This window comes from Salmo salar, chromosome 22, assembly GCF_965601325.2.
Source record: "Salmo salar chromosome 22, fSalSal1, whole genome shotgun sequence".
NCBI lineage: Eukaryota > Metazoa > Chordata > Actinopteri > Salmoniformes > Salmonidae > Salmo > Salmo salar.
In genome coordinates, this window is record NC_138312.1 from 9,511,644 (window position 1) to 9,524,575 (window position 12,932).

Sequence of the window (12,932 nt, forward strand, 5' to 3'; positions counted from 1 at the left end):
AGTTAACATTGAAGAAAACATTGTGCAAAACAAGACGGAAAAGTTTCTTTGTGACCAGGAGCAATGAGATTTAATGTAACACTTTTTTAAAGAGAAGGTAATTTCTTAATGGACTTGCACTTCCCCAAAAACTATTTTGGTATTTATTTAATTAGTTCATTGTTGACATAATCACAAAATGTTTTGCTAGTCAGCAATCAACTTTTCAAGATATGGAACTTTCAAAATACATCAATCATCCCTGTATGATGTATAATATGATGCTGTGTTTTGCGTCATAACGAAAACCTAATTGCTGAGAAGCAAAACATTGAGACAATGTCAAGAATGGACAAATACCAAAATATAGTTTTTGGGTGGAGTTTTCCGTCAATGTGGCAATTCACAGTTGAAACAATAACAAAGCGTACTCTCTGCCACTGTTTAGATATAAAGTGAGGAATGGGGCTGGAGCAATGTAACCACTCTCAAATTCATAGACAGAGCTATGGATGCAAGGACTGACCATCATATGATAATACAATGATACTTTTAACATGCTTTTAGGCTATACAGTGTTTTATTACATTTACTTTGTTTGCAAATAACGGAGTAAAACAAGCTTATATTTTGGGTTCTGATGGGGTACGACAGTTGAACTAAGATCATGAAGCATTTATAAAAGTTATATTCTTCAAGAATCAATTGGTACATACAAATGGATGTAGCAACTGCTAATTGCCCCTTTAACAGCAGCGCTCCAGGCGTCATGTCTTGTTGTTTGCTTTTCTTTTTCCACACTTGGCTCTGAGCCAGTGGGACGGTGTTCAACTGGAATGAAACAGTTATTGCAGTAGTCTCTCCCTGCAAGTCCATTAGGGAAGTTTTGTTAATAAATTACAAAGTTATCCTTCTACTTTTAAAAAAGGACCGCAGTGTAAGCATGGCAGGCTGGTTGAGTTAATTTACTTTTGAATCTCTATGGCAGAGTAAACAAGACTCACAAAACAAACCCTAATAATGGTGATAGTGTCACATCCTGACCATAGTACGGTGTGATTTTCTATGGTTGAGTAGGTCAGGGCGTGACAGGGGGTGTTTTGTGTTTTCTATTTCTATGTTTAAGTTCTAGTTGTTCTATTTCTATGTTGTTGTTTTTGGGGTTGATCTCCAATTGGAGGCAGCTGATCCTTGTTGCCTCTAATTGGAGGTCATATTTAAGTAGGGGTTTTTCTTCCTGGGTTTTGTGGGTGATTATCTTTTGAGTAGTGTTTATTTCTCTCATGCGTCACGGTTTGTTGTTTTTGTTATTCAAGTTATTTGTGTATCGCAACGTTTCACGGAATGAATAAATATGTGGAACTACAACCATGCTGCACTTTGGTCCGATCCTTTCGACACTCGTGACAGATAGGGAGTACAGTGATAGACCTTAATAAAACGTTTGTAAAAACTTGTGTAATTTACCTAGTTCAAAAGGTAACTCCAGCATGCGTATTCTTTAGTGCACTATCCTTTACCTGTGTTTTCTCTTAAATTGATTGAGTTGGCACCTTAATCTCGGTCATAGCTAGCACCATTATTCATATACTGTAGCAGAGCCATGCTGTGGCCTTTTCTCCCATTATATTTCTTGTCTCCCGTTATATTAAATATGACACACATATCACGATGACCGTAGCTGATTGCCCAAACAGCTGTAAGACTGGATTCTGATCCAAATTTAATTTACTCTGAACTGAAATGACCTTGGACCAAATTCAATCAAAGGTTCTGCTTAGTTTGTGCAGTTTTTCATGAATACGTACCTACATTATCAGATATGCCTCTAAACCAGTGTTGATTAGCTGAATCAGGGTTCTTAGTGCTGGGCTGGAATAAAACATGTGTACCTGACTCCAATGGGTGGGGGGGGGGGGGGGGGGGGGGTTCTAAGTAGTCTGTTTGTAACCCTATCAACACACTGCAGGGTGAAACACTGACATCTGAAGTGGTCTCAGGAAATGTTAGCATCCATACCTTCCCTTCCGGCTCCTTGCGTTTATGCTCCTTTCTATTCCCCTGTAAACCTGCGAGTGACACCATGGGATGAGGACCCATGTCTGAATTGATTTAACACGTCATTTATGAGATGACAGCTGAATCAAGATGAACAGCGCTGCTCAATATCAGCCTGTCACGGCTCCTACCCAATGCATTCATTCCAGGTTGATAGACCAAACAGGCCTGTATAGCTCTTTACACCTAAATACATTCCCTTCATGGCAAGTTTTTTTCTCTCACTCGTTAATATATTTTTGGTAAGACGGAGCAATGAAATGCATGATAGCGAAAATGTCCTTACCGTCCAAACGGTTTGGCCTACTAACTAATATGACCCCTCTATGAAAAGATATGACTCTTACAAACACGGTGGTGTTTTCCTACGACCCACAGATGCCCCACAGGACTCGTCTGAAGGTAACCTGGTATCGGTAAAAAAAAGAAAAAATACGGAGGTATGGATGTAGTTTTGTGCCAAGAAAAGGGGTTAAATATGTGTAAAAAAAAAGAAATATTTCCTGAGCTTTCTTAGATCTCCTAGATATAGGACAGACTTCAAAACCTTGTGATTTATTTTTTGACTGTATGTTTTGTCATTTATGAATGTGTTATTCAAAGGGTTTCTATTGGCTATTAAAAATATAATATTTGATAAAATTATTTTTGTATAAAACAAAAGTATACCTACAGAGGTCCTCAAATTCAAATTGCTAAATGATCCATGCTATGACATCTTAAAACAATTCCATATGTTAGCTTAGTAGAACCCGCTCAGGGATTTCACCATGAGGCCAATGGGGACTTTAAAACAGTTGCAGAGTTTAATGGTTGGATAGGAGAAAACTGAGGATGGCTCAACAACATTGTAGTTAGTCCACAGTACTAACCTAATTGACAAAGTGAAAAGTCTGTACAGAATAAAAATATTCCAAAACATGCATCCTATTTGCAATGAGGCACTAAAGTAATACTACAAAATAAATGTGGCAAAGCAATTCACTTTTTGTCCTGAATACAAAGTGTTATGTTTGGGGCCAATCCAATACAACACATTACTGAGTACCACTCTCCATATTTTCAAGCATAACTATGCTTGCAATCGGTAAGGACAGGGGAGTTTTGCTGGAAAAAAAATAAAAATAGAATGGAGTTAAGCACAGGCAAAATCCTAGAGGAAAACCTGGTTCAGTGCGCATTCCATATTTCAGCAGGACAATAGCCTAAAAACAAGGAAAATCTACACTGGAGTTGCTTACCAAGAAAACAGTGAATGTCTGTGAGTGACAGTCACAGTTTGGGCTTCAAATAGGCTTGAAAATCAATGGCAAGTCTTGAAAATGGTTCGCTAGCAATGATCAACAACCAATTGTACAGAACTTGAAGAATTTTGAAAATAATAATGTGCAAGTATTGCACAATCCAAGTGTGCAAAACTCTTAGAAACTTACCCAGAAAGACTCACAGCTCTAATCACTGTCAAAAGTGATTCTAACGTATTGACTCAGGGGGTTCAATACTTATCTAATCAATATGTCAGATTTTTTAAATGTATTTTTATTTTACAAATGTTAGAACTTTTGTTCCACTTTGACATTAGAGAATTTAGCTCAGATCGTTGACACAAAAATGACAATAGAATTGAATCCCACTTTATAGGTAAATGTTAATTGGTAGGCAACAGGATAGATCATAGACAGTAGCAGCAGCATATGTGAGTGTGAATGTGTGTGTGAGTGTGTATGTGGCGTCAGTATGCATGTGTGCGCAAGCTAGCTTATGTGTGGGCGTATGTAAAGTAGTGTTTGTGTGTGTGTTGGGATGTCAGTGTAAGTGTGTGGGTAGAGTCAGCGCAAAAAAGGATCAATGCAGGTAGTCCGGGTAGCCATTTGATTAGCTACACTATATAGATACACAAAAGTATTTGGACACCCCTTCAAATTAGTGGATTCGGCTATTTCAGCCATTCCCGTTGCTGACAGGTGTATAAAATTGAGCACACAGCCGTACAATCTCCATAGACAAACATTGGCAGTAGAATGGCCTTACTGAAGAGCTCAGTGACTAGGATGCCACCTTTCCAACAAGTCAGTTTGTCAAATTTATTCCCTGCTAGAGCTTCCCCGGGAGGCTGTGTGTGCTGTTTTTAAATGTATGTACAGTGGGGGAAAAAAGTATTTGATCCCCTGCTGATTTTGTACGTTTGCCCACTGACAAAGAAAGGATCCGTCTATAATTTTAATGGTAGGTTTATTTGAACAGTGAGAGACCGAATAACAACAAAAATATCCAGAAAAACGCATGTCAAAAATGTTATAAATTGATTTGCATTTTAATGAGGGAAATAAGTATTTGACCCCCACTCAATAAGAAAGATTTCTGGCTCCCAGGTGTCTTTTATACAGGTAACGAGCCGAGATTAGGAGCACACTCTTAAAGGGAGTGCTCCTAACCGCAGCTTGTTACCTGTAAAAGAGACACCTGTCCACAGAAGCAATCAATCAATCAGATTCCAAACTCTCCACCATGGCCAAGACCAAAGAGCTCTCCAAGGATGTCAGGGACAAGATTGTAGACCTAAACAAGGCTGGAATGGGCTACAAGACCATCGCCAAGCAGCTTGGTGAGAAGGTGACAACATTTGGTGTGATTATTCGCAAATGGAAGAAACACAAAAGAACTGTCAATATCCCTCGGCCTGGGGCAAGAAGTACTATATATTGCATTTTAATGAGGGAAATAAGTATTTGACCCCTCTGCAAAACATGACTTAGTACTTGGTGGCAAAACCCTTGTTGGCAATCACAGAGGTCAGATGTTTCTTGTAGTTGGCCACCAGGTTTGCACACATCTCAGGAGGGATTTTGTCCCACTCCTCTTTGCAGATCTTCTCCAAGTCATTAAGGTTTCGAAGCTAACGTTTGGCAACACAAATCCTCAGCTCCCTCCACAGATTTTCTATGGGATTAAGGACTGGAGACTGGCTAGGCCACTCCAGGACCTTAATGTGCTTCTTCTTGAGCCATTCCTTTGTTGCCTTGGCCATGTGTTTTGGGTCATTGTCATGCTGGAATACCCATCCACGACCATTTTCAATGCCCTGGCTGAGGGAAGGAGGTTTTCACCCAAGATTTGACGGTACATGGCCCCGTCCATCATCCCTTTGATGCGGTGAAGTTGTCCTATCCCCTTAGCAGAAAAACACCCCCAAAGCATAATGTTTCCAATTCCATGTTTGACGGTGGAGATGGTGTTCTTGGGGTCATAGGCAGCATTCCTCCTCCTCCAAACACGGCGAGTTGAGTTGATGTCAAAGAGCTCCATTTTGGTCTCATCTGACCACAACACTTTCACCAGTTGTTCTCTGAGTCATTCAGATGTTCATTGGCAGACTTCAGACGGGCCTGCATATGTATTCTTGAGCAGGGGGACCTTGCGGGCGTTGCAGGATTTCAGTCCTTCACGGCGTAGTGTGTTACCAATTGTTTTCTTGGTGACTATGGTCCCAGATGCCTTGAGATCATTGACAAGATCCTCCCGTGTAGTTCTGGGCTGATTCCTCACCGTTCTCATGATCATTGCAACTCCACGAGGTGAGATCTTGCATGGAGCCCCAGGCCGAGGGATATTGACAGTTCTTTTGTGTTTCTTCCATTTGCGAATAATCGCACCAAATGTTGTCACCTTCTCACCAAGCTGCTTGGCGATGGTCTTGTAGGCCATTCCAGCCTTGTGTAGGTCTACAATCTTGTCCCTGACATCCTTGGAGAGCTCTTTGGTCTTGGCCATGGTGAAGAGTTTGGGATCTGATTGATTGCTTCTGTGGACAGGTGTCTTTTTTACAGGTAACAAGCTGCGGTTAGGAGCACTCCCTTTAAGAGTGTGCTCATAATCTCAGCTCGTTACCTGTATAAAAGACACCTGGGAGCCAGAAATCTTTCTGATTGAGAAGGGGTCAAATACTTATTTCCCTCATTAAAATGCAAATCAATTTATAACATTTTTGACATGCGTTTTTCTGGATATTTTTGTTGTTATTCTGTCTCTCACTGTTCAAATAAACCTACCATTAAAATTATAGACTGATCCTTTCTTTGTCAGTGGGCAAACGTACAAAATCAGCAGGGGATCAATTACTTTTTCCCCCCACTGTATCACTAACTGTAGAGAGTGAGCAAAACAGGAGAGTCGTAGTCTGGATCTCAGGAGGTCAATGTTCTTCTTGTTATCCCATGATACATCCTCCCACAGGTGTTCATCGTCCAGGTTCCCATATTCACTGTCTTCACTGTGCTGCTTCTGCTGTGGCAGCTTCACTTTTAACGCACATTTAATATGTTTTGCATTATCTGTGATAACTTACGCTAATTTATTTTTCGATGCGATATTTATCTGTGATTTCATCAAAAGTTTTTGCTATGTTTTCTGCGCTATGCCGCCCTGTGAACCGCCTGCAGTCTAGGAGGAGGAACTCTAGCTCTACTTGGGTTATAAATCTGAGCTGTAACTCCTAAAAAGGAGCACAAGATGCGGTCAGACCATATGTCGCCTGTAATGGACACTGATGGTTGGCTCTGAAGCTTTTCTGTGATAGTGTCCTTTATATTCCCAACCAACACTGGGATGCGTTTCTCCTTTATGGTCCTTCTTCCAATAGGGGTGTATTTGTTGTCCAACACTTTAAGACAGTGCTTGAAGTGGTCATTTTCCAAGATCGATAATGGCAGAGTGCAGCCAGTTATTAAAATGTTAATGATGGTCAGGTGAATTTCTTGTTGTCTTGGAGAATTTGGATTGTACAGCTGCATTTTCAGATCAAATGCTGCCTCACTTGTCTGCTCAGTATCTGGTGCCTGCTGTCCTGCCTTGTACTCCCTGAATCAGAAATAAAGAAAATAAATCTTCCATAAGATCCCACGTAATATTAACATAAAATCTATGAACTTAATCTAATCAAAGTGGCAGCACCAATTTAATCAAACAAATATTGTAACTGTATTGCATACATTGCAATAAACTGTTAAAATCACATCATGATTAACACACGGGGTTGGGGAGTAACGGATTACATGTAATTGTTTACAACAACAAAAAACAACTGTAGTCCGTTACGTTCCCAGAAAAAAATATTGTAATCCCATTACCGATACTTTTGAAAAAGTAGATAATTACTTCTAGGTTTACTTTCAAATTTAGAAGGGATGTTTGCAGAAAAAAAAATGTCCATGAAACAATCGCCTGTTTTAAAAAAAATATATATTATCCTTTAAAAAAAAAATACCTTTCATATTAACATCAGTCATTAACCAAATAAGTGCTACTCACATTCTCTATTTGTAATGAATACGATGGGAGACAGAGCTGGTTTCAAGTGCATGGCGCAGCAGGTGTTTATTTGGAAAGGACCACGGGCGGAGGCAGGTAGCTGGATCCAGGGGCAGAAGGTCATACACAGGGGGTCCAAAAAGGCAACAGTACAGACAGGGAGAAGGCTAATGACGTAGTCTGGGAGATCAGGCAAGAGGTTGATGACAGGAAATCCGATAGGCAAAAGTACAGGCAGGGAATAGATAAAAACGCGTCGTTAGTGAGGATGCCAAAACTACGGTACACAGGCGGACAAATGCGGGAAACCCCAGCGCTCCGACTAGAAGTGTGTATCAAAACAAACAATACCTCACAATGATGGGGTGCAAAGAACTTAACTAAATAGTGTGATAATGACATACAGGTGTGTGAACAGGTGATCAGAATTCAGGTGATTGGGATCTAGAAAGTGAGCTGCATTCAGGGGATCTACTTGTTTGAGAGTGTGAGTTGGAAGCTGATGTTACACTATTGATCTTCTTTATGGAGAGAAAAAGTGTTTTCTTGGTTTTCTTTTCCCTAAAATCCTAAGCTTGAAGTCTAAGCTCTCAGAGAAAATACCTCTTGCGACACTCTCCGCACACATCATCACTGCAGTCATTGAGACTATAGACCACCGGTTTGGACCAATGCTAAGCACCCATGAAGCAAAAATGGCAACTGCTACCGTTCCAAAGTTTTGACTGTGTTGGCTCAACCCTGGAAAGAGAGGAGATGCGGAACACATTAGTTCAAGAAGAAGCTTCTATGGAGAACACACACTCCGAAGAGGTTAATGAGGGAGCACAGAACGAGTGTGATGAGTCGGAGGACCATTTTTTTGTGTTCGGAGGCGCAACAACAAGGGCCAGTGGCACTGCAGAGGATGAGGTGAGGAGGCTGAGAACAAGGTGTACAGTTTGTGTAAGATGCCAAAGTAACCTGTGGCATCGACAGAGCTTTTAGCAGCATCAGCCACAACCAGGTTCAATGTGTGAGCCCCACATGGCACAAATAGAGCTCTTGGATTCATTTCCAGAAGTCTGGCTTGGACACCTTTGTTTTTGCCTCTCATGTTGGCCCCATTATCATAAGACTGTCCTTTGCAGTCCTCAAAAGGAATTTTTAGCTCTAATATTTTGAGAATCAGGGATGCCAAATGTTGGCCCGTGGACTCCTCTGCCTCCAAAACCCCCATAAAATGTTCCTTTATGTGGGGCTCCTCCTTCAGTGACACAATTCTAGTCACAACTGACAATTGTTCAGTGTGGTTGACATCTGAGGTGCAATCTAGAATGATGGAGAATAATTTTGCCAGCTTGATGTCACTCACCATTATTGAAATGACCTTCTTGCTCAACAAATCAATGAGTTCATTCTGTATTTGGTGGCCAAGGTAGCTGGTGGTGTGACTCAAGGTCCCTTTTTGGACATAGTTAAGGTGCTCTTTCATGACTAGATCGAATTGTGCCATCAGTTCAACTTCTTTGAGGACATTTCCATTTGATGGAGAGTGCAGTGTGTCTGTGTGTCCCCTTAGTGCCAGAATCCCAGAGACGGCACAATAGCAGTCAGACGTGTCAACATCTCATCCTCTCAGCCTCCATAAGTTCCATCTCATGCTTATCAATTGTTTCCCCTTTTGTGATCCTCATTGTCAGTTCTTTCCATGTTTTCATGCAGTTTTGGTGTTCTGGACTGCTGTCGTGTGAAGTCATCAAAGAACTTGCATGTTTCCAGTCTGTCAGTTCTGAGTTTGCTAAATGAATTTTCTTCTTAGAAAAGAGTTTGCAGCAGAAGAGGCTGTTGTTTCTTTCAGAATACACCAACCATCTTCTAGGGATTTTTTTCACCACTCACCAAGGTCTTCCTGAAATATTGGTGGTGGCAACTTCTTCCATCACTCTCATTCCTTGGGAAAACAAAGTTAAGTGGTACCTCACTTGGTCCTCTGCAAACTAGTTGTGTCTGAATTCTGTCAGTCAGAACTGAAGGCCAGGTAGCAGGGTCTGTAGACAGTGGTTCATCCTCAGCAGCAGGATGTGGTGGGGATGCTGCTACAGGCATTTCTAATGGAGAGCACATGGGCATTAGTTTACACACGTTATTCACAGCATTTATAGTAGCGGAACATCCCACATACATTCCCAGTAATAATAAAATCATCATTGTTACCTACAATATGGAAACTTAAAACTTTGAAAAAGGGAAATTATTTATTGTGTTTATGTTATGCAGGGATGCATACATAAACACATATGCTTGTAACCATACACACACACACACACATGCGCGCACAAACACCTGAAGAATCCTGCTGGGGAGAAGTGGAAGCAAATGGGTCTTCATCCTCATCCTCAGGCTCAGACAACATTTGTGAAGACATCTGTGTGGCTGAGGAGGATGGCTCCGCATCCTTGGGCTCTGAGATCATTTCTGAAGAGGCCTGTGTGGCTGAGGAGGTAGATGGCTCCTCATCCTGGCCAGTACTAAAGGGTGCTCCCAAAATATTTCAGAAGTCCCCCTGAATTTGCATTGAAATACAAAGTCTGACACCCTAAATACTTTTGTTGCACAATTAAATATACATGTTATTATGCACCATTTATCAAACTTTCAGAATAGGAACCAAATTAACCATACATCCTCCTTGGCTAATTCTAGGCATAAGACACCCCAAAAGACTCAACATATCACAAAATATCAGCATAATATAGATGTCTTTTAAGTTAGCCTACAGCATTGGAAATTCCCATAACTGAGCTAGGTACCTAGTCAATACAATCACAGAAAACCTTTTAGATGTCACCTCAATGAAAGTTAACCAAATCAATAATGTGCTCGTTAGGTTGTAATTGTTTTGCTGCAGGCTACACATATTATCATGATGACACTGTGTGAAATTATATCCAATGTTATGTAAGCTAGTTGGACAGAAAACTGAATATTGTCGCCCTATAGCATAGCAAGCAACATAGCAACATTATACTCATAGAGAGATGACATAGCTGCATACCTTTATCTTTTGCACGTTTCTCCTCTTCTTCTTTCCTATTTTTTCTAAACTGGGCACCTGATGGTTTAGACCTTTTCTTATCCATTTGTGTTGAATTGGCACTCGAGCATCAATACATTACCCATCCCCCAACACTGTCAACCAAGAGTCAAGACTAAACCAATTCACCTTGGTGGTGTGCAGACTGGTTTTATATTATTCTTAACGATTTCGCACATACCAGAAAAAAATGCAACAATATGTCTGTGAATCTATATATTCACAGTATTATGAATGAATTGTGGTTTATTTGGTAGCATTTCATAGTGTGACTGATTTTACTAATTGCATTAGTACTGTACAAAGTTAGAGGTGTGCTATTTGATAGATTCCCCCGCTCCCCTACCTCGGGCTTCCAGTGGCGAGACCTGAGGTCAACCTACACCCGCCCCCCTCCCCATCTCGTACTTCTCACAAACTAAAATCAGGGCGTCCACTCCGACAAGGTTAATTGACCCTACGGTGACATGATATCATTGACGTGACTTGCAAATGAGCAATAGAAAACAGATTGCGCAAATGTCATCATTCCGAATTTTTCCGTGCCGGCACCTCATGCCGCCCCCAGCAAGATGCCGCTCTGAGCGGCTGCCCATGTCGCCCATACCTAAATCCGCCACTGAGTGAGTGCATACATTTTCATACTTTTTTTTATACTGGTGTCCTGTGGGATAAGTGTTTAGCACCATCCATGTTGCTGTGTTAGTTAAGCCCTTACTTATACCTTGTTTTAACATGTGTCCTTTGTCCTGCACATTGTGTTTGTGCCCACATTTGTAGACAGGTGTACATGATGAAAAGACGCATTGTGGTCACTGATGACTGTGATCAGATCTTATAGGTGTAAATGGACAAGATCAGGATAAAGAACGCATGTTAGATGCAGGTATACAGGACTTAAATACAGTGTCTCAATATTTTGTGATGTGTTCTAATGTGGCTCTGCTTAGTGGCTCAAACATCCTGCAATAAATGTTGTTAAATTGGTAATCATCTTTCTTAAGGGTGAAGTAATCCAAAAGTAACTGAAAGTAATCAGATTACGTTACTGAAGTTTAGGTAATCAAAACATTACGTTACTGATTACAATTTTAGACAGGTAACTAGTAACTGTAACGGATTACATTTAAAAAGTAACCTACCTAACCCTGTTAACACATTACACGAGAAGCAACGTTAAGTCTTAATTAAAAAATACACCTCTCTGGGCCTGAGGCAGAGATGGCAGAATCATTTTTATTTTGTTGATTGATTTAGATGTTTCTACTTATTTCCAACCTTTTGGTAGGCTATTTGTTAGTCAACTTGTTTGTGATTTGATACATGCAGCTTCTCTTGTCATTACTTTTTGCCCCAGAAGACTAAATAAACCCTTGCTCACCGGAATGTCATAAATCGATAGAATTAATGCTTCAATCTAGTTGACATAGGTAAAGTTCTCTTTTACCTCTATTGTTCCCAAATGATTGTTGGCTTTCTGCCAAAATGTTTTGGCAGGGGTTTTGGCAGGTGCCATCTATTAGCTAGTTAGACATATTTGCTCTAACAGTAGTTAGCTAGGTAACATTACCAGAAATTACGATGGCCAACTAACTAAGTACATCTTTCCGTGTACTGTTTACTGCAGAATCCATCATAGACAGCACCAGCACCAGCCACTGCTAACATAAGCTAACCAGCACACTAGTTTTGACTATTTTATGCTAGCTAGTACAAAATAACAATTTTGTCTTTCAAATGACTTAGTATCTTGTTTGAATGAGGGCTTCCATAGATAAACATAAAGATCTAGTCCACTGAAAAAACTGGAGACAAAATTTGAGCAAAATGCATAGCGCATAGAATTTAAAAGGCATTGTCAGATATTTTTCATCCTAATCAGACAGGTTTTTTACATGGACAATACATTGGAGACAATATAAGACAAGTACTGGAAACAGTAGAAAACTATAAAAAATCTGGGAAAACAGGCCCGGTATTCATAGCTGATTTTGAACAGGCCTTTGATAAAGTTTGACTAGAATTTATATTTAAATGTCTGGACTACTTTAATTTTGGAGAATCTCTTATACAATGGGTTAAAGTTATGTATAGTAACCCCTGGTGTAAAATAGTAAATAATGGCTACTTCTCAGAAAGTGCTAAACTGTCAAGAGGAGTAAAACTGTCCACGACTGCACCACCCGAAACATATCTGCATATCTATTTATTATGGCCATCGAAATGTTAGCTATTAAAATCAGATCCAACAATAATATAAAGGGGCTAGAAATCCAGTGCCTATAAACAAAGGTGTCATTATACACTAATGACTCATGTTCTTTTAAATTCGTAGTTTGGATCCCTGCACAGCCTTATAGAGGATCTAGATAATTTTACCTTTATTCAGATTACAACCTCTCACTTTCGGTTATTTGAAAATGAAATAATCTCCAAAATATCGCAATTTTAAAACAAGCCTGTAACGGCCATCGTCGGAAGAAGACCAAGGTGCAGCGGAGTTAGTGTTCAT

The 12,932-nt window shown here is 40.2% G+C and overlaps 1 protein-coding gene across 2 annotated transcripts in view; it reads left to right on the top strand.

Annotated features, from left to right (window-relative positions):
- Positions 1–12,932, top strand: part of LOC106582707 (metabotropic glutamate receptor 4) — a 284,018-nt gene that overhangs the window by 20,666 nt on the left and 250,420 nt on the right. The gene's annotated exons all lie outside the window — the stretch shown is intronic.